This window comes from Lepus europaeus, chromosome 5 (assembly GCF_033115175.1).
Source record: "Lepus europaeus isolate LE1 chromosome 5, mLepTim1.pri, whole genome shotgun sequence".
Lineage (NCBI taxonomy): Eukaryota > Metazoa > Chordata > Mammalia > Lagomorpha > Leporidae > Lepus > Lepus europaeus.
Window position 1 is genome coordinate 154,469,696 of NC_084831.1, and position 26,583 is coordinate 154,496,278.

Genomic DNA, 26,583 nt, shown 5'->3' on the forward strand with positions numbered 1-26,583 from the left:
CTTCCTTCCACTATTTGTTGAACTCTTTACTTAGTGTAGGGTTACTCTCTCTCTCTCTTTTTTAAAGATTTATTTATTTATTTGAAAGTCAAAGTTACACAGAGAGAGGAGGAGAGGCAAAGACAGAGAGAGAGAAAGAGAGAGAGAGGAAGAGGGAGGAAGGGAGAGAGAGGTCTTCCACTCTCTGGTTCACTCCCCAATTGGCCACAATGGCCAGAGCTGTGCCCTTCTGAAGCCAGGAGCCAGGAACTTCTTCCGGATCTCCCACATGGGTGCAGGGGCCCAAGGACTTGGGCCATCTTCCACTGCTTTCCCAGGCCAGAGCAGAGAGCTGGATGGGAAGTGAAGCAGCCGGGACTCGAACCAGCGCCCATATGGGATGCTGGCACTGCAGGTGGCAGCTTTACCTGCTACACCACAGCGCTAACCCCAAGTGTAGGGTTACTCTTATGAGAAAACAGTCTCAGTTATTGTTTCCTGGCCTGTTTCTGAGGCCCCTACCCAGTAGATGCTGCCCTCTGCAGTGCCCCCTCACCAGCTATTGTAGCGTCTGGCTGCAGCATTGCCACTTCGGGGTGATTTAAAGTCCGTGGATCAATTCGTTTCCCAAGCCTCTACTTGAAGGCACAAATGCATTTCTGACATTATGTGGGATGTCACATTGGCAAACCCAAAGAAACAGTGGCCTGAGAATGGGCGATCGGGGCTGGTTTTAAAAGACATCATATAATTAAATATTTTAAAAGACTTTTGTGTGGGGATTAGAATGCTTTCTTCCTAAGAACTCCTCACCACTGGTTCAGCTCTCCATGCAATGACTTTTTAAAAACGGAACACACCTGTTCAGAACCACTTCAGTGGTTTTTACTTTTACTAGCTACTTTCTCCATGCTCCTAAGGATGTACTAATTTGCATACTGACACCAAGAATATAAAGATAAATTACTTCTTTCAGAGCGCTGGAGAGCAGGGCCCACCTCAGCAATGTTCCACAGAGGCCTGTAGGATCAGTGCCAGTCATTCTGTGAACACTATGTGCATATTAATTGGTGATAATTGAAGAATAACACCCATCATCCTTAAAGAAGAAAATTGCCTTAACTGATTGAACACTTCTATGCAAAGACTAGTTTTAGGATCTAAATTTCAGCCAAGAATCAGATTGTCGATATCACAGCTAATATTGCTATTTCTATATTGTTAGTCTTTTTATTCTTCTGCCTAATAGCTGTTTGAAGGCACTGTGGTGCAGACATAAATATGAAAAAGAGCAAGTTCTATTTTCAAGACTTTTACAATTTACTATGTTTGTGAAAGGGAGGGTGGGGATATATAAATAAATATGATAAAAAGCAGAACGAAGCGATTGCTATATATACAAATGTACATACATATATAACCTAGCACTGTGCCTCACACATAACACATTTTATAAGTGTAAATGATTGATAGGATAAACAAACATACTGTAAACATGCAGAGAAGAGCGATTCATTCTGATGGTGTCCTGGGCTTGCAGGACAGGGAAGCCTTATGGAGAAAGGCAAATTCACATAGAATTTGAAAGAGTGATTGTTATTTTAGTAGCTGGAGAGGTGAAGAGCGATTCCGGGTTAGGGAGACAGCCTGGCAAAGGCCAAGAGGCGCGACAGTGTGGGATGTGCTTGGGACATGGCACGGTTCAGTGAGAAACACGGTGTGAGAAGACTGGAACTGAGCTCTTGACTTTGGAGAACTTTGACTGCCACGCTAAGCAATTTGTACTTTATTTTAGGGATGGGATTGGCAAACTAGTAGTTACTGAAGATGTTTGAGAATAGAATTGATACTATTATGTTTTTTGCCTGATGTCTGTGTACTCCCAGTAGAACATAAACTCTGCTGGGTGAAGATTCTTGCCTACTTTTTTCATTCATATATCCGAAGAGCTTAACCCGGTGCCTGGCACACAGTGGATGCTCGATAGATATTTGTTGAATAGGATTCTACCAGGGCTTTAGGAATTTATTTCTAAGGATAATGTGAGAGCTGTGAAATATGGACAAATTCAGGCAGGGGATTCAAGATAGAAAACTACTCCAGCAGCTCAAGGAAATACCTATGAGTGAAGCAGAGATTGAATATAAGAAAGAAAAGGATGGCCGGCGCTGCGGCTCACTAGGCTAATCCTCCACCTTGCGACGCCAGCACACCGGGTTCTAGTCCCGGTCGGGGCACCAGATTCTGTCCCAGTTGCTCCTCTTCCAGGCCAGCTCTCTGCTGTGGCCCAGGAGTGCAGTGGAGGATGGCCCAAGTGCTTGGGCCCTGCACCCCATGGGAGACCAGGAGAAGCACCTGGCTCTTGGCTTAGGATCAGCGCAGTGCGCCGGCCGCAGCAGCCATTGGAGGGTGAACCAACGGCAAAAAGGAAGACCTTTCTCTCTGTCTCTCTCTCACTGTCCACTCTGCCTGTCAAAAAAAAAAAAAAAAAAAGAAAGAAAGAAAGAAAGAAAGAAAGAAAGAAAGAAAGAAAGAAAGAAAGAAAAGGAACTGTAAATGGGAGGGCTGGGGAAAGTGCTGAGGACTTGGCCTCTGAGTGAATGTGAAGCTGAGAGTCCAACATATCTCGTGTGTCCCTAGAAATAAACATCTGGTTGAACTGCCAGTAACGGAGGTGCACAACTCCACAAGCAGCGTTGCCATTCAGCACAGATAAGAAAGAGCCAGAGAGGGGAATGATGGCTTTGGTTTTTGGGAAGGTCAGGTTCAAGGCTCCTTGAGAAATTCATGTAGACATTTGTTTAAAGGAAAATTGGAAATGCAGCTCATTATGGGACTGCGTTAAGGATTTGGAAGCCGTTAGAGTAGAGGTAATAATTCAAGTGCAGGGAGTTGAGGGGCCTGAGGCTCCTAGGGAGGAATGGAGAATGAGACTGAAAATGGTGGAAGACAGAATTTGATGGAACCTTGGATTTAGTGCTCAGGAAATTCAAAAGCCCAAGAAATGGTAAGAAAGCCATTAAATTAGGAGAGCAAAGTGTGAAAAGAGGAGTTTGCACATTGAAGATGTGACCAGTGAAACTCAGCAGAGCTGGAAACCAAGTCGGGTGAAAGCTAGCAGGAGCCCACTGATTTGGTGGTCTAGAGGTATCAATGGTGTGCCTAGTGTGGTGGAGGCATTCCAGGAGGTTACAGATGTCGGATGAGGAAGTACAGTGCAAACGTAGACTGCTTCTTTAAGAAACTTGGCAGTGCAAAAAGAGAAAGAGGGGAGTTTAGCTTTAGGAAAAAGCAGAGTTAATGCAAGCCATTTCATTTTTTATGAAGGGAAGTATGTTTGTGAGCTAATGGGAAGGAAGCCGTTGCATAAAGATTTAAGGATAAACTCTTAGTTGTTTCTACACTATGGGGAAAAGGTATTTGAATTCTGAGAAAAGAGGCATTATAAAACATTTGCTTTCATCTACATGTCAAATAATACATCAGAGCACAATTTTAATGTGTCAGTGTCAAACATAATCCATAAAGATGATATTTAGTCTTGCTAATAATCACCCTTTCAGCAGTCTGCGATGCTGTCTATGGAAAAAGGATTTTTTTTTCTATGAAAGCTCTAAGGTCAAAGAGGTGGTGATTTCACAGTCTGTCTATGCCTGTCTCACCACTGTCCTGGTGGTGGCTGTGTAGTCCCCAGGAAGATGGATATCAGGTCGGATGGGGTGAGAGCTTGATAGTTCTAGCATCTGGGTTTCATGAAAATGTTATGTATCCTAGCTGCTGAGATCTCCTAGAAGGTTATTGGAGGGGCCAGCCTTGTGATACAATGGGTAAAGCTGCTGCCTGCATTGCCATCATCCCATATGGGCACTGGTTCATGTCCTGGCTGCTCCACTTCCGATCCAGCACTCTGCTATGGCCTGGGAAAGCAACGGAAGATGGCCCAAGTGTTTGGGCCCCTGCACCTGCATGGGAGACCTGGAACGAACTTCTGGCTCCTGGCTTTGGAAGGGCCCAGCTCTGGCCATTGTGACAATTTGAAGAGTGAACCAGCAGATCAAAGATCTCTCTCTCTGTCTCATTCTCTCTCTCTCTCTCTCTGTGTGTGTATGTGTAACTCTGCATTTCAAATAAATGAAATGAATATTTTTAAAAAGGTTATTGGATCTTTCACCTTAGCCCCAGAAAGTATTCATGAAAATTCATTGTATACAGATGTTAAGCTTACTAAAAATATGGAGGAAGCCTGTTGAATGTTCAAGAGAAATCTACAATGTAATCTTGATGTAGTAGGATACAAGTTGGTACAATTAAGTGCTGTACCTGTAGATGTATCTGCACAGAAGACCTGAGGAATGCTGTTTCCCAGAACTGTTAACAGTTGTTATCTAGGTGATGGGATTATGAGAGATTATTATTTTCTTCTTTACGTTCTTATATATTTGCCAAGTTTTATATGAGAGCATACATTATTTTCATATTCATAAAAGTTATTTAAAATCATTGTACATGTAAGCCCTTATATCTAACTTTCCATTTAATTTTCATGGTGAGCAGGGTCTGGGCTTTGGGGGCCCAATTTTAAAACCCTTGGGAGTCTGTGTGTCTAAACAAAACTCGGTGAGAATCAGAGCAGACTGTTTGGGTTCTAGATGAAAGCAACTCTGACTTGTTTACCAGGTGGATTTCTGTGGGTGAAATGGGTGGGGTTCTCATGGTCTGCTGGACTGGGAAGAAGCTGCCTGATTCCTGGCCCCTCCTCCCCACTTCCTCCTCCAACTCGCATGGCTTCTTCCAGTGGTCCAGTGCTCTATTGTTGTGTTTTGAACCAAATGCACTGGAGGGTGAAAAGCTGGCTCAGAAAGAGTTCATGGGCATCACTGGTAAAACGCTCCAGGAACCGGCAAGAAGGCAAAACGAGCATTTTGATGGTGGCCAGCCAAATGGAGACACTTAAAACATTAATTTAAAATAGCATATGTGATAAAACTGTTATATATCTTCACTGTGATGGTGGGTTCATGAGCCTGAACATGTGATAAAATTACATAGGAACAGCATACACAGAGACAGAAAATGTAAGTGCAAGGAAATCTGTGGAATTCCAAATAAACTAGGTGGGTGGCATCGATGTCCCTATTTGGGTTGTAACATTGTCCTGTAGCTTTGCTACATACTATTACCAGAGAAAATGGAGTGAAGGATACAGACTGTATCTCAAAATAAATGTTTAACTAAAAAATAAAAAAAAGTTAACCTTTCATGTCCTGTAAGATCCATTGCCCATGTGCCTCATGATCTGCTGTGATAGTAAAAACAGGATTTTTAAGCAAATACCTATTAAGAAATTATATTAGGATCTATGGTAAATAGGTACCACTTATGTATACTATCCTTTTTTCTTTTTCTTAATATTTATTTTTTTTGAGAGATAGAGATACAGAGAGAGAGAGAGAGAGAGAGAGAGAGAGAGAGAGAGAGAGTGTTTCTGTCTGCAACAGCTGGGACTGGGCGAGGGCCAAAGCTGGGAGGCAGGAACTCAATCCAGGTCTCCCATGGAGGTGCCAGGAACCCAACTACTTGAGCCATCACCACTACCTTCCAGGACGTGCGTTGGCAGGGAGCTAGAATTAGGAGCTACAGCTGGGAATTGCACCCAAGCACCCCACTGTGGAATAAGGGTGTCTTAACCACCAGCCAAACGCCCACCATGCATTATTTTATTATGCTCAGTTTATCAGCATTGTGATAGAGATCACTATTATCTTCATTCAACAGATAAGGAAACAAAGACTCAAAAATATTAAGTCCAGCTAGTAATTACAAAGTACACCAGGCATGCACACTTAATATGCTATACTCTCTGCATACAACATTTACTTTGAATATTTTTTTAAATTTTATTTAAGGTATTCAAATTTCATGTAATTCATATATATAGATTCAGGAACATAGTGATACTTTCCACCCTACCCTCCCTCCTATCCACACTCTCACTCTTCTTCCTCCTCCCTCTCTCTCCCTCCTCCCTCTCTCTCTCCTTCTTCCTCCCCACTCTTAATTTTACAAATATCTATTTTCAGTTTATACTCATAAGATTAACCATACACTAAGTAGAGAGTTCAACAAATAGTATGAAGAAGAAAACACAGTTCCTCAGCAGTTAGACAAGGGCTATAAACAATCATTGAGTCTCAAAATGTCAAGTTCACTTCTATATGTTACCTTTTAGGTACTCTATTAGTTACCACGGACCAGGGAAATCATATGGTATTTGTCTTTTTAGGACTGGCATATTTCATTAAGTATAACAGTATCCAGTTGCATCTATTTTGTTGTAAAAGAGAGGATTTCATTTTTTTTTTTTTAGTGCTGAGTAGTATCCCATAGTGAATATATACTGTAATTTCTTCATTTAGTCATCAGTTGATGAACATCTGGGTTGCTTCCGTATCTTCGCTATCATGAATTGAGCTGTCTAAACAAAGCTTTCATATGCTGATTTCATTTCATTTGAGTAAAATCTCAGGAGTGGCATGGCTGGGTCACATGGCAGGTCTATATTCAGATTTCTGAGGTACCTCCATAATGTCTTCTACAGTGGCTACATCAGTTTTATTGCCTTACCAACAATGGATGAAGGTACTTTTTTCCTTACATCCTCACCAGCATTTGTAATTTGTTGATTTCTGTATGAGAGCCACTCTAATTAGGGTGAGGTAAGACCTCATTGTGGTTTTGACTTGCATTTCCATGTTGGCTAGTCCTGAGCCTTTTTTCGTGTGTCTGTTAGTAATTTGAATTTCCTATTTTGGAAAAAAAAAAAAAAAAAAAAAAAAAAAAAACAAACCCTGTTCAAGTCCTTTGCCCATTTCTTGACTAGATTGTTTGTTTTGCTGTCGTTGAGTTTCTTGAGCTCTTTGCAGATTCTGTATATTAATCCTTATCAGTTTCATAGTTTGCAAATACTTTCTCCCATTTTAAATTTTTAACTCAGATATTTAGGGGTGTCTTGACTCCTCACCATTATTTCTTTGTGTTGACCCTTTGAGCTTCATTCCCCCATAAGTTTACATAATAGTACTCACTAGGTAACTTTGTATGGCCAATTTTACTATCTCAATCAGGTTTATGTCCTGCTTTATAGGGAATGTTCCTTTTTAAGTTCAATTCTTTTTCTTAGATTTTTGATGGAAACTCCACTCTCTCTCTATACCACACCCAAATTGGGAGGGGCTGGGATATAATATCTGTTCCTTTAGGACTTGTGAATCTTATGGTCAGAACTGGGAGAATATGGCAACATTGGGAGGGCCAGAAAACAGTAGGCAGAGCCCAGCTCCTGGAACCAGGACATCAGTTGAGTGGGTGCATTGTAAGTGAGAGTAAAGAAGAGGGATTAAAACAAGGAGGTGCACCAGAATGGGGAAGACAGGAAAGAGACCAAGGCAAAGCTAGCTCAGGCACTAACATCAGTAGAAACAAGAGGGTGGTAGAAGAAGCAAGGATGGGAACAAGTCCAAGGTCAAGGGGATGGCAGCATTGAGAACCCTTCCTCTACAGCTCAGAGTACTACATGGGTTTATGCTTCCCTTGAGAAGCCACCAGCTCCATGACATGGACAACGTACTGCATGTCCCCAGGCTGGCCCTAGTTCCAAGTTGCCGGAAGACTTTAATCACTGAACCTTGAATATTTCAATGTTACATGTGAACCTCTTTGCCGTGGGTGGATAGTGGTCTCTTGTCTTTAATGTAGAAACTGGAAACAACCTTGAATGTCTGTGGTCTGATTTGGAGCCAGTGCAGTGTTCCTGGGTACTTGTCTCCTATGGTGCACTGACTGCCCCCATGCTGCTGTGAGCTCTGACTCCTTGAGATAAAGAGAGTAGTTTTCTGGCCGTCACTGGGAAGTTGCTGAGCATGGGTGGAGAAGGCTGGAGAGTCAGGATGGCTGCTGACCTTGTGCTGGGCAGTGCTGTGCTTGCCTATGGCCCCTTTTCATGGAATACTTTGCACAGGATTCGGGAAGAATAGGGTGGCTGGTTCAAGCTAGCTCTACAAAGACAGCCTTACAGGGGAAATGAAAAAGAACCTTCACACCCAGTCGCAAAGGACAGAGGTTATTGCAGAGGGAGGAACAGCAGATGATGCGGGGGGAAAATTAATGAGACGGGCACTGGGCATGATAACAAACTGACTTGAAAAAGGGAGAAGAGAAAGGACTTCTGGGCTGGCCCGGGACTTCTAAGCTGCGTGAAATGAACAGATAAAAGGTAGCGTGGCCATCTTATTAGAATTGGAGGATGTCTGCACTGCATGTGTTTCTCTCCTGCCTCCTTTCCTAGGCTAAAACTCAGACCTGAGGGCGTTAGGGATGTGAGATGAAGAGAAAAAGAGATGCCTACTGGGAGGGAGCAAAACCCGCTCGTGTGGCAATATTGATCAGGCGCAGACAGCTTCATTTGAAGCTGTTCCCCCACCAGACCTCATTACCTGCGACTGTCTGGTCGTCGCCATGGTGGTGCCCACCCCTGCTTGGTGCAGACCAAATGCAGTGTCCTCCCGGGTATCTTCCCTAGTGAACAGGGTCCCTGTGGGCCACTCAGAGCAGGCAGTCCTGGAAACAGCTGGCCCATACCATCAGCATAGTCCATCTCCCTTTGATGTGAAGGATTCTTTTACACAAAAGCTACTGTCAATGCAAAAACATGGTAATAAGTATTTTTCTTCCGTTAAAGTAAAGCAATTACCACAGACTATGCAAACACCTCTGTGACCCCAGTGGTCACCTGAGCAATTTGCTGTGAAGTTGGTTTCCACTAAATAGCAAAACATTCCATGAAGCCAGTCTTGAAGCTGCTTGCAGACACGGGGGAGGGTCACTTGCCATTCAGCTGTGATAAGGAGGCTGCCTGAAACCTTGGGCAGGAGAAGGAGCTAGGGAAGAAGGGATTGCAATGAAATATTCTGAGGTCTTGCAAAGTCACCTTTGCACTAACTGCTCCAAAGTGTCAGCCCCATCCCCTAGCTGAGCGCTGTGGGCCACTGTGAATGCACCTATAGGAAGGGCTCTTGATGATTTTGAGGTATCCTGCAGCCTCTAAGATTGTGGGCCATATATCTATCTATCTTTTAACTCCATTTCCAGCTAACTTTTGTAAGATCCTTGTAGAATCAATATTTCCTTTACCAGCAGTTGTCCAGTTGTTTGTGGAACTGGGATGAGGGCTGGAGGAGATAACAGATGGGCACCTCAATCCCACACCAATTTTTGATGCGCTTTGACTCTGCTGCTAATTCTCATTTTATATAAAAGGCAGAGAAATAGGAGGGAAGGAGGGAGGGAGGGAGAGAGAGACAGAGAGACAGAGAGATGAAGAGATTGATCGATCTTCCACTTCCTGGTTCACTCCCCAAACACGTGCAACAGCTGAGGACTGGCCAGGTTGAAGCCAAAAGCCAGAACTTTCTCTGGGTTTCCTGTGTGGGCGGCAAGGACCCAAATACTTGAGCCATCATCTGCTGTCTCCCAGGGTGTGCATGAGCAAGTAGATGGATTGGGAACTGAGGCAGGGCTCAAACCCAGGGACGTCAGGATAAAACACAGGCCTCCCAAGTAGCACCTTAACCGATCAGCCAAACACCCACCCCATGTCCCCACTTTCTATATCTTAGTAGCTCTTTTGTAGATAATCATTGTATTGATTGGAACCATTAGGGGATATTTCAGAAGTGCAAAGCTCCCATTGAAGTTACCTGACAGAAGAGTGTATGTCCAGGCACAGGCTCGTAGGTGTTTGGTTTGTAAATAGTTACATCATTTCTACGCCACAGAGTGGTTTGTGGAGGTGCACTTGAAGCATCACCTGGGGACTTGTTAGAAGTGTGGACCCTCTGCCTCCACCCCAGCCTAGTGAATCAGATGTGCACTATAGATAGCCCAGGTGGTTCCTACATACACACATTAAAGTCTGAGAAGCACTGCCTTTGATGACATCTGCATAGCTTCTCTTGATTGACATTGCTATGAAAAAAAAAAAAACACTATATTTGGCATTAGCTCTGGATTCAGATCTTAGCACCACTAATGAAGCCAGTCCAGAAACCTAGATTCTCAGATGCTCAGCTTCCTAACTTCAGGGTGGGTGTGAGAATTTAGTGAGTTAACGGGTATCAAGTGCCTAACAGAGACAGGGACTTAGCAAAGGCTGGTCTCCTGGCTACCAAGTCTTGTTGTTGAAGGACTTCTGACTAAAATAAGCCTGCTTCTTGTCACCAACAAGCTGGCTTTTACAGAAATCCATGTTTTCAAGAGTTAGGAGGGTTACATAGAGTCTCACTTTGCTTGATCGATTTTACCCCTCTTAAACTCAACTAGGCTTTCCCTGCAATCTTTCTTCTAAATCATGTCTGCTTCATCATTTAAGGCAAGATACTGGCTTATTTCCTGGGATGTTCAAGGTAGGCTGGAGCTGGAAGACCTCACATTCCTCTTCTCTAAAGAAGACCACAAGACAACTGCATGGACTGTGTGTGTGAGCTTACACAACCTGGGGGCCCTACTCTAGCTGCCGTTAGCTAATGTGTGGCCTAGGGGAATTGTGTAATCTTTTGGAACCTTTGTTTCTTTGTCTACAAAATGGGACTAATAAATCCCAACCTTTTAGGACCATCATAAAGATTATTGTACTATTATTATCTTATTGTTAACCACTTAAACATTGTAGAGATTAAGTGAAGGGCCGGCATTGTGGCAGAGCGGGTAAAGCTGCCGGCATCCCATGTGGGCGCCAGTTTGAGTCCCGGCTGCTCCACTTCCTACCCAGCTCTCTGCTATGGCCTGGGAAAGCAGTAGAAGATGGCCTGAGTACTTGGGCCCCCGCACCCAAGTGGGAGACCTGGAAGAAGCTCCTGGCTCCTGGCTTCGGATCTGCTCAGCTCCAGCCACTGTGGCCAATTGAGGAGTGAACCAGTGGATGGAAGATCTCTCTCTTCCCCTCCCTCCCTCCCTGACTCTCCTCTATGTAACTCTTACTTTGAAATAAATAAATAAATCTTTTTTAAAAAATTAAGTGAAAATTAGATTCAGCTGAAAGACAAAATTTTGCAAGTAGTGTGTAATTTTTTTAATAAAGATTTGTTTATTTATTTGAAAGTCAGCTACACAGAGAGAGATGAGGCGGGGAGGGGGAGAGAAAGTCTTCCATCTGCTGGTTCATTTACCAGATTTATTTATTTATTTATTTAAAAAGCAGTTACAGAGAGGCAAAGGCAAAGGCAGAGAGAGAGAAAGATCTTACATAAGCTGGTTCATTCCCCAAATGGCAGCAATGGTCACAGGTGCACTGATCTGAAGCCAAGAGGCAAGAGCTTCTTCCGAGTCTCCCATGTGGGTGCAGGGGCCCAAGGACTTGGCCCATCTTCTACTGCTTTCCCAGGCCATAGCAGAGAGCTGGATTGGAAGTGGAGCAGCTGGGACTCGAAGCAGCGCTGGTATGGAATGCCGGCACTGCAGGAAGGGGCTTTACCCACCACACAACAGTGTTGGCCCCAAGTAGTATATATTTCTTACATATTTATTTCCTCCATGTTTGTATATGAAAATACTTCTAACCATTTCTTGGGATAGATAAACTTATATTCATTCCATGACATCATTGGAAAAGGCAAGAATACATACATTTTTAAAAATCTTTTACTCACTGGCCACTTCAGAATCAGAATTAATGTTATGTTAGACACATCTGCCAAGAAGACACATGATGTATTGGTCTTATGACTCATTTTAACAAATTAACTTTGAAATGTTGCCTATTTCTACATGTAGGAGCACATTCTTACTTAGCCCTCCCTTTATCTTTATGACTTATTCTAAAGGTCTCTTTGCATGTTATCTTTCTTCCGTAGGTCTTATGATGGCTTTTAGCCAAAAGCAATAAAAGTCTGACCTAGAAAATCCCTATTAATAATTTTTCACATGCTATGTATAGCTCCACATTTACCTATCAAGTTTGAGTTCTCAAAATACGACTCTGAGAAAGAACCCAGTATTAACACGTCTGAAGAGCAGGAAAAAGAAGGAAAGGATAGAAAAGATAGGGCAAATAATGAGCCACATATTAATAGCACAGTAGGACAATATTCAAAACTATATTTAAAGATGAAAGATGCTCTGAACTGGACTTCTCCAGATAGCGGAAAACCAGTAAGTTTTGAGAAACTTGACTGAGCTATCTATTCTAGAAGATTGGAAGTAGGAAAGACGAAAGCTCTTCTACGTAAAGCAGTGAAACAGTGCAGAGGATCATATACTGCTATGAAAGGAAGGACCACAAGGGATTTTCAAGTGTGTCCGCTTTATCTTGAGGCATGCTCACACTCGGATAGTTGCAGACAGATGAGAACCCGTCTCTGCCCTTAAACAATGCTAGAAGAGGGTATTCTATGGTCTCTTGATTTCAATCAACATTCCCGTTGTTAACAAGTTCCAGTCACAGAGAGCTCATCTGCAGTGTAAGTTAAGTTCCTTGCTTCTTGTTCATTGCTTAATGTTATAGACAGCGTACTACTAAGGGCTAGAGTTGAAAAATGCCATCTTAGGGTATTCTGCCCTCGAATGCAGCCATGCGTGTTGTTTTTCTCTTGAGATAGTGAGTGTGAGTGTGTGTGTGTGTGTGTGTAAGTGTGATTTCTCTCTTTTAAAACCATTTTGGAAGTTTTAGCAGATGTAACTCAAACATCACCTAACAATGTTTCACAATTGTAACATCAGTGATTTTATGAGTACCTTCCTGGTAAGTATTTATGGCCTATACAAATTTATATTCCATAGACAAATGAGTTTCTTAGAGCTTCTACTTTTGCATACAAGCTTCAGGTAGATACTTTTAAGTTTGGCAAACCAGATTTGAAAAGCCAATGTTCTCAAGTTACTGCATTTCAGTTATCTATTCTCAGTCTTAGTTTTACCAAACCAATGAGGTCTGACTTCTGAGTATGTACATAAATATCTTGATTCCTTTATCATTTTCAGGTTTTCCTTGGAATCAAATAATTCCACACTTGGTTGAACTTTTTTGTCTCCTTTTCCAGGCTACTCTTTACCTAGCCACAAAGTTAAAGGTCTTCAGGGTTTGGACCAACAGCCTCTGGTTTTTGTTCTGCCTGTTCTTCCTAGGGGATCTCATCTGCTCTCTTGGGTTCCATTGCGATCGAAATTCCTTCAACTGGTAAAATCTATACCTCAATTCCAGATGACTCTCCGAACTCAAGAGCTCTATATTTGTATCATGAACAGGAGCATTTATGAGTACTGAAATTTAACATACTCCAAGCTTTCTTTACCATTTCTCCCTTTGCCTCCCTAATCTCTTCCTTCTGTTCTCACTTCAACCGAATGACACCATCCACTATTTAGAATAGCTAAAATGTGCAAGTGTCCATCACCAGATGAGTGGGTGGAAGATGTGGTATATGCAAACAATGGGATGCTGTTCTCTGTAAAAAGCTTCTGCAGCATCGATTAACCTTGACGACATTGTTTTATGTTGATTAATCCAGCCACAAACGGGTAAATACTGTATAGTTCTACTTACGTGAGGCATCTAGAGTCCTCTAAAAGTAGAATGATAGCTGTCAGGGGCTGGAAACAGGAGGCGGCAGGAGTTACTGTTTAATGGGTGGAAAGATTCAGTTTGGGAAGATGAGAAAAGTTCTGGAGACAAATAGTGATGGTTGCACAAAAACTGTGAATGTCCTTACGTGCCCCTGCGCTGTGCATGTGAGAGGGGTTTGGATGGTAAATTTTATGTTGTGTGTACTTTACCAAAATAAAAAGAGAAGAAAAGGGGAGCATGTTTAAGAAAAAGACTCTACAGACCACATCTAGTCTGCGAAACAGGAGAAGTGACACAGTTTCTCTAAAAAATCCAAGGCATAAACCAGGGAGAAGGAAAGAAGGGAGGGATTTTTATTGAATAAAGGGAGACTAGCATACAAAAGTAGATCACTGGGAAAAAGTAATAGTTGACACTACCTCCACCGGGGCTCTCAAGTCAGGGGCCATCTTTCAGTCTCCTTGCTGTATGTGTTGTGTGTGTTTGTGTGTGTACTCTGCTTATAGGAAATCCCTAGCCTATTGACTTAGAAGAAAGAAAGTTCCAAAGAAGTTGGATAAAGAAGACTTTTTGGTTTGGTTTGGTTTGGTTTGGTTTGGTTTTAGAAGGAAGGTTTTTACAAAGATAGGGCCTTGAATATTTGGGTGACATAGAATTAACTAAGAAGTGGTTGTTGGAGATAAGAGTCTAGGTGGAAGGCCCCAATGGGGAGCACTGGGTGTTGTGGGGAGGGAGGACTCAGGCACAGCAGTGATGGATGGGGAGCTACAGGGAAGCGGCCTTGCCTGGCCCGGCTGGTTGGGGTAACTTCTTGCTGAAGTGGGCCCTGTGGTGTGGTTTGTGCCACACTCCAACCTGCTAGGAGCATATTTGGTGAGTCAGCCAATATATACATGGGCATTCTGTGATGAGAGGGAGTCAAACAGAAACTAGTTCAGACCTAATTCTGAAAATTCCTGGAAAAGAAGGGTTAGGCTATCCCAAGGACACAGACTGAGCAAGCTGATGGTTAGGGAAGGACGAGTCTACAGGGCAAGCGCTGGGTTAATCAGCTTCGCACTTGAGAGAGAAGGGAAGGAGAAGGAACGTTTTCAGAGTTTGTCTTAGTTTCTAGGGTTTCATGTTTGCAGGCCAGATGTGCACCTTCAGGGATACTGCTGTTAGAAGACACAAATAGCATGGATCTGGGTTGGAATCTGGAGTTGAATCTGGATTGAAAGGCAGTAGAAATCCCATTTTGAGAATCAGGATTCCTTAACAAGGGAGAGAGAAGCTTATTCTCAAACATGTTCTGAAACTCTTCCCTGGAGTGTGACGGTTCAGCAGCCGCTGGTTAAATTGATTGTAACTGCTTTCCTTCTGTAGCATTCTTTTTTGTTTTATTTTAATTTATTTTTAAAATTAATTTATTTTTACTAATTTTAATGGCAGAGCAGTATACAGATTGAGAAGCAGAGAGACAAAAATGGATATTCTATTTACTGACTCGCTGCCCAAATGCCCACAACACTTGGAGCTGGGCCAGGCCAAAGCCAGAAGCTGCGAATCCATCTGGGTCTCCCACATGGGTGGCAGAGACCCAAACACACGAGCCGTCACCTTCTGACTCCCAATGCATATTATCAGGACACCAGCATCAGAAGCAGAGACTTGAACCTAGGTAATCCAGTTTGGGCAAGCAGTATCTTAACTGGGAAGCCACATACGCTCTACCCCCAATGCCTGTCTTTTTAAAGTCCCTTCTCAAGTGGTAGATTTTTAATTGCTCTTCTCCTTTCGGTGTGAGTGAACAGTTCTGTCTAAATCCATCAGTTCGGGGCTCAAAACAAAGCAGGTGATATTCTGCCATTTAATATAATAGGGAGGGCTTAATGAGGGATTTCTAAAAGGTTTTACAGCCCACAATAAGCTTGTAGGGGAGGAGACAGGAGCAATTACTGAAGTCCAGAGACGTCAAGTGTTGCTTGGAGAGAGCTGGAACCCAGCTTAGGCCAGCTCACAGGGGATCTCCATTTTTCATCCTCCACTCTCCTAGGAACCCAATCAGAAGCCAGATAGTACTCAGCCTCCCTGGGCATTGAGCAAGGAGCAAACTGGATGTTGGGTCTGAAGCAGCAATGGAATATCCTAAGTTTCCATATAGATCTCTTAACGTCTCTACGTTGGTGTCATCACTTTTATCTTGAGCACAGGTTTTTAAATCATCTTTTTCCTGTCTCTGCTTGATTTTATGTTATCATATGTACTTATTCACTTGCATTTTTAAAATTGAATCTATTTCATAGGCAGATCAGGCCTTCCAGTCTTCACCTGCACCCCTCAATATATAACACACTCAGGAATAGACCTGCTGATTCTTCTCCTGCAGGTCTGGGGGCATTCTTGAATATATTTTTTTTTAATTTTTATTTTTTGTGACAGGCAGAGTTAGACAGTGAGAGAGAGAGAGAGACACACAGAGAAAGGTCTTCCTTTCCACTGGTTCACTCCCCCCTAATGGTCGCTACGGTGCTTCCTCCTGGTCTCCCATGCGGGTGCAGGGCCCAAGCACTTGGGCCATCCTCCACTGCACTTCTGGGCCACAGCACAGAGTTGGACTGGAAGAGGAGCAACCGGGACAGAATCCAGCACCCCAAACGGGACTAGAACCCGGGGTGCTGGCGCCGCAGGCAGAGGATTAGCTAAGCGAGCTGCGGCACCGGCTGGGATCCTTGAATTCTAACACACTCCCAAGTGATGTCTATTTGGCGGAGTCTGTGGACTCAATTTGAACAGCAAGTCCCTGACCCTTTGAGAATGGTCTTTAGATCTATTCCCAGCTGCCCTAAATTAGTTAGGTGAGGTAGTTGTGTGTGTTTGGGGGGTCCACCTGCTGTTTCATGGCCTGCCAACTGCTACTAAGTTATTTCTTGGCTTTTCCATTAGTTCCCAGGATTCAGGTGTACTGTGTACTTCTCCAAGCCTCAAAGTTGTTGTCTTCTCTCTGTGATTTCTTCCTGGACTTGAGAGGGAATGAAGTCTCAAGTTACCAAGGTGATCTTCTGGGAATATTGTCTTATAAGTCATGCTCTGTGCCTCACCATTGCTCTTATTTGTTTGAACACCATTTAACCTGGGGCTTCCTTGAATCAAATAAGCTAATGATGTCTTGTTGCATCAATGATTTTCAAGAAAGGAAGAGTGTATGTTCTTAGGGTAAGCATCCCTTTAACAATGCAAGATATCAGCAACTAAAATTTTGGGGTCTCTTAACATATCCTCGCCCAGCTGCTCACTGGAATTTTAGTAAAACTTAACAGCAACATAAAAATAAGAGACTTAGTGTATCAGAGGCTTAAGCCTGTACCAGTAGTGGGAGAAGTATAAGGGAGAGGCGAGGCACTTGTTCCTATATGCTTTGTGTGATTCAGGCAGCTGTTCTAGGACTCTGAGAGCCAGGACCTAGGAAACTCTGAGTGCAGAATATAAAGGAAGTTGACTCTGGGCTGACTATGGATGCCACTGGGGCATTTTGTCCATTGATGGCAACAGCAATGAGGCCAGTAGGGTTAAAAATATGAGAAGACAGGAGGAGATGAGGACTGCAAAGAGTGAATTTGTGTTGTCATCGACTGGGGAAAGTGATTTTAATATAAATAATCAACTGGTAAGAGCTATTTTCATCTAAATAATATAAAAATTCCATTTCCAGAGTACATACAATATGGCCAGTTCCCTAAATATCTTCTTTCATATCATCACACCTTCTGTGAAGAATAGCATAAAAATAAGGAAACGTCCTGACTCTAAATCAGACTGCCTGTTTCAAATTTTGGGAGCAGCAGTCCTGCAAACGTGGTCTTAGGAAGCTCGTAACCCCTCTGGCAGCACATACTTTATTAAAGTGAAACGGACATGAAAATAGTAACAACCTCATTCAATCGTCTGAGGATTAACAGATATTGAAAAGTGACAATGACTGAGAGCAATGCCAGAATATAACCATTTTTAAAATCAGGGCTAATCACAGTTATTATTATCATCTAATCAAGGTCATTTTTTTCTACATAGCTATGTTTTCTCTTTCAGATTGGTGAATATATACTTAGCAATGGGATGACCAAATCAGTTCTGGTATGTGTGTGTGTTTGTGTGATCCATGCATATGTGTGTGTCTTAATAGTGTTGAGCACATATAGTGTATTTTCTCAGCATGATAATCATCTGTTTGTAAAGGAATATGGGAAATGGTTTGGGACTATAGAACATAATGCTCATCTTCTTAAGTGACTATGAAGAGAGAAAGAAAACAGTGTTAAAGTGAAGGAAATCCATTCGATGGTATATCAAGACTCTCAGTGTGGGGCACAGTTCTCCTTGGGGAATGATAAGGAACTAAACCCTCTTAAAGAACCATTTTCCCTTAAATCTGGAAGGTATTGCAGGTGAGTTCTGTGAGATTCAAAAAGGTAATTACTACCGCGTATCCAGTGTGGCATCAAGTATTGGCTAAATCCCGTACAAGCATATTATTTAATCCTCTCTCAGTCTTTTGTGGGAGCCGAGTGTTGTCACATAATCCCCCATCAGTAAAGAAATGATGGCCCTGGCATTCCTAAGTGACTCAATGCTCAAGGGCGAGCAACAGATCTGAGCGAGAGCCACCGTTGCCTCCCTAGCCAGTGCGCCTCCATTCTGCCTGTTAACTCAGTGAGCCAGGCTGAGTAGTTGCAGGGGAATGCCCATTTGTGAAAAAAGAAACTCATTTCGAAATGATCCTTGAAGAGAGGTAGCGGTGATCAAGAAGGGATAAAGTTAATGCCCAGGGGAGTATTACTGCACAGCGGCAAAGCTGGGAAAGGCGTGGACATCATCACATCCAGATCTTACAGACCAGCAAGGGAGGGTCTAGACGTCAAGGTCACTTGCAGTTAGTGTCAGAGGTGGGACAAGAACCCCTTCCTGCCAGCACTCTCACTGCTCTATTATTTTCCCCACAAAGTGCACGTGCTTTAGCTGGGGATGGAAGTCTGTGAGTGTTAAGTGTCCGATAGACTTCTGGCCAAAATAGTTAAGCTGGGAAACTCATACTTTTAAAATATTGAAATAATTTATTGATGCAGATATACTGTTTGGTGAACATATATGGACAATATCGGTAGATAGTATATGTTTCAAAAACTCTGCCTTACTGGCTTCTGTATCACAATATAAACATTCTTGGGCCAAGAAAGCATGACTTTATCCTAGGAGTGTTATGAATAAATTATTAAGGGCTTTTTTTTTTTTTTACTTTTGCAGTAATTTTACCAGATTGGTTTTAAGGAAAATCAAACCTTCCATAGGACTAAAAGGAAAGGAATGCACAGCAGTTTTCTTTTTTAAAGATTATTTATTTATTTATTTATTATTTATTTATTTATTTATTTGAAAGTCAGTGTTACACAGAGAGAGGAGACATGGGGAGGGGGGAGGTCTTCTATTTGGTGGCTCACTCCCCAGATGGCCACAATGGCCGGAGCTGTGCTGATCCAAAGCCAGGAGCCAGGAGCTTCACCCGTATCTTTCCACATGGGTGCAGGGGCCCAAGGACTTGGGCCATCTTCCACTACTTTCCCAGGCCATAGCAGAGAGGGGGATCGGAAGTGGAGCAGCCAGGACTTTAACTGGCGCCCATATGGGATGCTAGCACTGCAGGCAGTGGCTTTACCCACTATGCCACAGCGCCAGCCCCACACAATTTTTTTTTTTTTTTAGCCATAATCCTGAAGAGATTAGCAAAGAATTGCCAAAACACAAACTAAAGAGAATGCTCTATTTGCTGAGGGGCTTCTTGCAAATGGCTTTCAAGGGGGCCATGCTCTCTGTGGTTGCTTACCCATCTCACCAAGCATGGCTGGGTTCTGTGCTGTGAAGAACTTGCCCAGAACGGCTGCCATGAACTGCTGCCTAGGATGTCAAGGGCATTGCCAAGGCCGAGAAAGCAGTCTTGTTTTTTTCACATTAGCTATGTCTAGCACAAACCTGGCACACAGTAGGCCCTCTGCAAATGCTTGCTGATAAATTGTTGCACTACAAAACATACACTTTAGCTCTGTAGCAGAACCTTGGTTTGAATTTCTCACTGAGTTGGCCGAGGGATCTGCTCAGAGCTAGCTAGTGCATACTGTGAATAACTGATAAGAGCCAGAAGGACCCAGTTTAATGAGCGAGGGCTCTTGTGTCAGCCAGACCTATATTTTACTGTTGGCTTTTCCTCTTACTGTCTTAGGCAAGTTCTTTGTCTCTTTGACCCTCATTTCTTTAAAAATGATAATACTCACTGTTCAAGGACTGGTTTAAGCAGGGCAGTGTGATAGACAACATAAAACGACCTAGCTCAGGGTCTAGGATTGTTCTTATGACTCCCATCTTCTTGACACCAGATGGAAGCTTAGGAGAGTCAGCTGCTTCTACACCAGCTATTAAATTTGATTTATCTGTTGTCTTGCTGTATTTGCATAGTCACTGGGTGTCTGCTGCCCCTTCTTAGTAGCAGAGTGTATCCTCTTCTCTGTTCTCATGTCAAACCCAGTTTTAGGGTCAGGGAGTCTCTGTGGATGCCCTTTCCCTGCCAGCTGCCCCTGCCCTTTGGTTTCAGTCAGTTCTCCTAGAGCCCCAACCTACTAACCCTGCCAGAAAGAGTCCAGAGGACAGATGGCCACACGGTGATTCTTGTCTGAAGGGCAAGGTTGTCTGACTGTAGATCTCCTGTCCCCTGGTAAATTTTACTCTGCTTTTTTCTGGGTCCTGGATTCATTCAGTCCCCTACTATAACTCCACATCATCTGCTTTACAAGTCAGGAAGTTGTTCTCTCTACTGGGAGCTGTGGACGTGTGAGGTTGGCACCAATTCCCATCATTCAGGGCTTCCTGCAGCAACGGCCCATGGTTCTCAGGCCTTCTTCGGTGTTTCCCCCCCTGAAGGTTTCTGCAGACATTAGCTAGTTCTTCTAACACAGTCAAGGGCAGGCACATGCTGTTGTTATCACTTTGCAGTGTAGGGAAACTGAGGCATGGGGACTCAAACGCTTTGTCCAGATCATAGCAACAGTGACCATGATAGTTAGGGAATAACTGGGTAGGTCTGTTCCAAGTGTAGTTCTTATAACTCAAAGCAGTAAATCTGGCTTGCAGTCTCTCTGGAGTCTTTTGGACTAGCACCATTCTTTTTTCCCTTTTTGGATGTTGGTCAAATCAAGAATGATTCCTTCTTGATCTAAGAGAAGATTTTTTAAAAGATTCATTTTGTTTATCTGAAAGGCAGAGTGACAGAGATAGATGGAGAGATAGAGGAGAAAGAGATCTTCTTTGTACTGTTCTGCTCCCTAAATAGCTCCAATGGCTGGGAATGCACCAGGCGGAAGCCGGGAGCCAGGAACTCCATCTGGGCTACCTATGTGGTTGGCAGAGGCTCAAGCACTTGGGCCATCTTCCACTGCTTTCCCAGGCACATTAGCATGGAAATGCATTGGAAGCGGATCAGTCAGGACTCAAACCTATACCCTGATATGGGATGACATTACTGTAGGTTGTGGCTTAATCTGGTATGTTGCAACTTCAGCCCTTAAGAGAAGTTTTGAGATCTGCTTTTTGGAAGGTCTGTCAGAAGTCATCTCTTAGATAGCACCTTTTGTAAAAGAATATTGGGCTGGAAAGAGAAAGTGATCTGACCCACTGATCCAATTATTATAATTTCTTATTGAAGAATTTCACTTCAGGAAAGAGAATGCCTATATTTTTGGTTTGTTTATGTTCTGCACTTGGAATGCTCTCTGATGCTAGGATAAAGTGCGGTTGAAAAGACCCCATTCTGGGGTTGCAGACATTTTGGTAAAGGGCCACTGACCTCAGGAGGAAAGTGTGTGACAGCTGGAGAGAACCTAGTGAGTCAGGTGGTCCCAAGTGGTGCATCTTGTATCAGTTTCATCGCTCTCTACCTATGTGGATGCTTATTGTGGAAAAGGAAGCTAATGGTACTTAGGTTGGAAAGCTACCATGAAGGTTGCAGAAATGTTTAATCCTGTGTTGATGCGTGATAGATAAACTTGCACAGTTCATTTCCTTTTTGTTCTTCTACCAAACCTTGAGGACAGATCCCAGAGTTCTCTCGATAGACATCACAGAAGGTGCACAAAGGACAAATACCCAATTATTCCAGGTCTGAAAAAGCTGTAGGTTCCTGAATGTGTCTGATTTCTCTTTGTAATTAGTGAGGCACATTTCACATTCCGCAGACAGGCAGTAAACAATTTGAAAATGCCAGACTTGAGCTTACTCATTATTCCAGTAGGTCCATTTTTAGTGTATAAAAACTGAGACCGAGTTTGGGACCCAAGGAAGTGAGTGTCTTGGTTCCTAGGCAAGAATATTTATACGCTGGTGTTTTTCGTCTGCTGGCTGGTGACTAGGACAAGGCAGAAAAGGCTGCCTGTGAGGACAGTCATTCTCCGCTTGGTTGACAGGCGTTCCCAGTACTCACTCCTCACTCTCTCCCTCTCACGATTTTACAGGACAACTTTTAGGATGTCAGACTTCTAAAATGGCATATACACATTCATACATTAGAGAAGTGTAGATCAGTGGATGTTATCAAAGATAGCAGCTCTGTGTAACAAGGACCCAGATCAAGAACAAAACAACACCGGCCCTGACGGCCATCCCTCCCCACTTCAAAATCCTCTTTGTGCCCTTGGTAGGCCCACTCCCCAGGGGAATCACTAACTTGACTTTAACACCTAGATGAATTGGCCTGCTTTAAAATTTCATATGAAGGAATAATATTGTACAAACTTTTTGTGGGCATGACTTCTTTTGCTCAACATTATTTCATGAAAATTTATTCACGTTATTGAGAGTAGCTCTAGTTTGTTCATTATTATTGCAAAATAGTATTTCATTGTCTGGCTACATCACAATGTGTTTATTCATTCAGCTGTTGATAGCCATTTGGGTAGTTTCCAATTCAGGGTTATTTTGAAAAGGATTGCTATGAACATCCCTTTGTAAGTCTTTTGACTTGAACGTAAATGAATTTGAGACATATGCCAATGAGTGGAATCTCTGGCTTATAGTGGGTGCAAGAGCTTAGCATTCCTAGCTACTGCCAGTCTGTTCTCAAAGGAAGGTCCTATGAGAGGTAACATAGGAAAAGGACCCCAAGGCCAAACTTATAATAGTATCCCGCTTATCTTATATTTAGAAAAGAAATCATCTTCTCTAGTTTCACTTACGTGACACTCACAGATAGAGTTTCCCAATCCGAGGTCCGTCACAATCGTTAGCTCTCCCTACCCAGTAGTAGTGAATTTTTAGACTCCTGTAGGCAAAGCATTTTCTGTGGAGGTACCAACCTTTATCTGGATGTCAAAGCCTCTGATTGTTCATTTTTATGGCACAATAAGAGCCCACTTTGGGAAGTTGGCCAGCAGGGGACTGGGGTACCAGTGGGAGGATTCTGTGTGTACACACTTTCTCTCTTCTGGAAACACGTGACCAGGAGCTGTCGCTTGACTTAAATGTTTTAATGAATGATGTTTAGTTGCCTCAGGCTTTTTCCCCCAGCAAAGCACATATTTTTTAAAATGCAAAGAGAGATGGAAAATAATAGATGTTGTCTTTTTTTTTTTTTTGATAGACAGAGTGGACAGAGAGAGAGACAGAGAGAAAGGTCTTCCTTTGCCATTGGCTCACCCTCCAATGGCCACCGTGGCTGGCGCGCTGTGGCCGGCACAACACGCTGATTCGAAGCCAGGAGCTAGGTGCTTATCCTGGTCTCCCATGGGGTGCAGGGCCCAAGCACTTGGGCCATCCTCCACTGCACTCCCGGGCCACAGCAGAGAGCTGGCCTGGAAGAGGGGCAACCAGGACAGAATCTGGTGCCCCGACCGGGACTAGAACCTGGTGTGCTGGCGCTGCAAGGTGGAGGATTAGCCTATTGAGCCGCGGCGCTGGCCCAGCCAGGTCTTGAATGAGTGCCCATACGGGATGCCAGTGTCACAGGCGGAGGCCTAACCTGTTACATCACAATGCTGGCCCCAAATTTATCTTTTTTTAAAAATTTTTTAAAGCTTTTATTTATTTATTTGAGAGGTAGAGTTGCAGACAGTGAGAGGTAGAGACAGAGAGAAAGGCCTTCCATCTACTGGTTCACTCCCCAGATGGCCGCAACGGCCGGAGCTGCACCGACCTGAAGCCAGGAGCCAGGAGCTTCTTCCGGGTCTCCTGCACAGGTGCAGGGGCCCAAGACCTTGGGCTATCTTCTACTGTTCTCCCAGGCCATAGCAGAGAGTTAGATTGGAGGTGGAGCAGCCAGGACTAGAACCGGTGCCCATATGGGATGCTGGCGCCCCAGGCGGAGGATTAACCTATTGTGCCACGGCGCTGGCCCTCTTTTCATTTTTTTTAACATTTATTTCATTTATTTAAAAAGCAGAATGATGGGGCCAGCACTATGGTGCAGCAGGTTAAGCTGCCACCTGCAGTGCCGGCATACCATATGGGCGCCGGTTTGAGTCCTGGCTGCTCCACTTCCGATCCAGCTCTCTGCTGTGGCCTGGGAAAGCAGTGGAAGATGGTCCAAGTCCTTGGGCCCCTGCACCTGCATGGGAGACCCGGAAGAAGCTCCTGACTCCTGGCTTAGGATCAGTGCAGCTCCGGCCATTGCGGCCAATTGAGGAGTGAACCAGTGGATGGAAGACCTCTCTCTCTCTCTCTCTCTCTCTGCCTCTCCTTCTCTCTGTGTGTAACTCTTTCAAGTAAAATAAATAAATCTTTAAAAAGAAAATAAAGAAGAATGACATAGAGAGAGGGAAAAACATAAAGAAAGAAATCTTCCATCCACTGGTTCACTCCCCAAATGCTGCAATGATCACAGCTGGGCCAGACTGAAGCCAGGAGCCTGGAATTCCTGGTCTCCCATGTGAGTGTCAGGGGCCCAAGCACTTGGGCCATCTTCTGCTGCTTTCCCAGATGCATTAGCAGGGAGTTGGATCAGCAGCAGAGCATCTGGGACTCACACTGGCCCTCCAATATGGGATGCCTGTGCTGCAGGCAATGGTTTAACCCACTGTGATGCAGTCCCAGTTCCTCCGTGGACCATTGTAAATTTAAAAAATGAGAATATATTTCCTAAGTAGTTTATGGAAAATAATAAAAATCCTGCAGCTCACCAGTGTTAGTTCCTTTGAAGTTGCTCCCTTTACATAGCAAAGGGAGAAGTAGACCATAGGAGGGCAAAATCTATCAGGCAACAACATTGGCAAAATACTGAATTGTCTAGACTTCAAATATCATCTTAGTTTTTATTGTGAATATTAATATTCATTCATTCAGAAAAACCATGTGAGCCATTAATAGGTATGCCGAGCTCTTAAAGTAAGGAGCAGATTAACTCACAGTCAAGGAAAGCCTATGGTTATCTCTTGTGTCTAAAAAAACCCACGATTGATCTGATATTTTATATGATTCTCCTTCTTCTGATAAGCAAGAGGATTGCATATGTTCATTGTGGGAAATTTCAGACTTGATTTTTTTTTGCAGGCTGCACTGTTCATAAAATATAAGCCAGGACTTTAGAGAAAGATTATATGTTGATTTATTCTTTTTGCCTGCCTGTTTTCCCTGGGATACAATTGTAGTAAAAAGCTGGTAAGAATGATGTTTTTGGAGGAAAAAAAGAGAGTACATAAAAATCAGCTTTGGAGATTCTTCAACATAATACTTCTTGTTTAATTTTTAATTACAACAGTACAGGAGATTATATCCAGTGTGTTGAGAATTGACGTTGCTTGAAGGGGATGTAGATTCCTCACTAGTCGTGTATATATTGTTCATAAAAGAAAGCAGTCTTTCATGAAAGGGCAGCTGGCCCTTTAAGAGACAGCAATCTCCTGCTAACAGTGGTTTTGATTTGCTGCCCGGGGTGCACTTACAGGCTCATTTAACGTTGATACAAGGCGATCTGGATTCGCTCGTGACCTCTTGGAATCTAACTCACATATTGGGTCACTTAGGAGATACGGGGAGTGGAGACGCCCATTTAACAACAGGTCCAGGATGAGCATTCTCACTTCTATAGCCTCTTGATCTGCCTGGTGATTCTCCTTTTCTTGTCCAGAGGCAGGTGGAAAGAGGGATTGGGGATCAGTTTATCATAAGGGGTGATAAACAATGACTTTATCTTTAAAACAATTATTCATTTTTATTTGAAAAGCAAAAGTGTAGAGAGAGAGAGAATCTTCCATCCACTGGTTCACTCCTCAAATGCCTGCAACAGTTGGAGCCAAGAGCCTGTTACTCTCTCTGGGCCTTCTATGTGGGTTGAAGGCACTCAGATACTTGATCGATTATCTGCTGCCTACCAGGATGCACACTGAAAGAAAGATGGATCAGAAGTAGAGTAGCCAGTGCTCGAATCCAGGAACTCCAATATGCAATGCAGGCATTCTGGGCGGTGGCTTACCTCGCAATGACCACCCCAGTAATTCCATCTTAAATCACTCTTCTACCGTATTTCCCCTTCATTTTTTCTATATCCTCATATGTTTCCTTGCTTCTTTCTTCCCAGGCAATGTTAGCTTATTCTGTATTGATTGTCACACATAAAGCCATGCAATGAGAAGTTATGTGATTACTGAATTAAAGGAGACCCTGAGGAGAGGCAAGGTGGTTGATCTGGAGGACCCAGGGAAGAAGATAATCCCAAATAAGAATAACTAACATGCTGGCTATGCTAAGTGTAGGGTACTGTGTTTTTAAAATTTAATCTTCATCATCATCCTTCGTTGTAGGTGTTCCTATTGCTCTCATGATCTGTGTCTATTCAAAGCACAGCTGACACTAAGTATCTGTGGCTTGTTTCTACACCAAGAACCCATTTTCTAACTCTTTGGCAGCCAACTGGGTGTCTAGAGACTCAGTTCAATTCTGAGACCAACTACCTGGAGCCTGTCCTTACTTCAGATACAAAT

At 43.3% G+C, this 26,583-nt stretch overlaps 1 protein-coding gene across 2 annotated transcripts in view; it reads left to right on the forward strand.

Moving 5' to 3' along the window:
- Positions 1-26,583, forward strand: part of ASTN1 (astrotactin 1) — a 339,338-nt gene that overhangs the window by 49,388 nt on the left and 263,367 nt on the right. The window lies entirely within an intron of this gene.